This window comes from Penaeus monodon, chromosome 27, assembly GCF_015228065.2.
Source record: "Penaeus monodon isolate SGIC_2016 chromosome 27, NSTDA_Pmon_1, whole genome shotgun sequence".
NCBI lineage: Eukaryota > Metazoa > Arthropoda > Malacostraca > Decapoda > Penaeidae > Penaeus > Penaeus monodon.
Window position 1 is genome coordinate 13,840,412 of NC_051412.1, and position 454 is coordinate 13,840,865.

Here is a 454-nt window from a genome sequence, read left to right on the forward strand (position 1 = left end):
ATTCTCAGATAAAATGTTAACCGGCTTTGTTGGTAGTAGATTTAGTAGATAGATAAGAGGATGCGATTGTTGATCGGGTCACGTTAATCGGTTAATATGAAAGTAGTTATCGTATTTTTGCTATGGGCAACAAAGGCAATTCACAGCTCAGTATTGCTAGAGGACTGGTAGCTAATCCTGCGCCCGTAAACGAAATAGCCAATCAATGTATGGAATAAATCGATAATAATCATTGATAATTAAACAACCAATAAGATTAACTCAGGCTAATTATATAAGCTTGAGATTGTGAAATATTCAAATATGTGAATGAAAAGAATTGACAACTATTGAGATACACACTGTACTGTTCAAGTTTCTAGTGTATACCGTCATACATTGATTTTAATAACCATTAACCTTTTTGAATACAAGTTCGACACATAGTTTCACATTTGCTTTTGTAGAATAATAG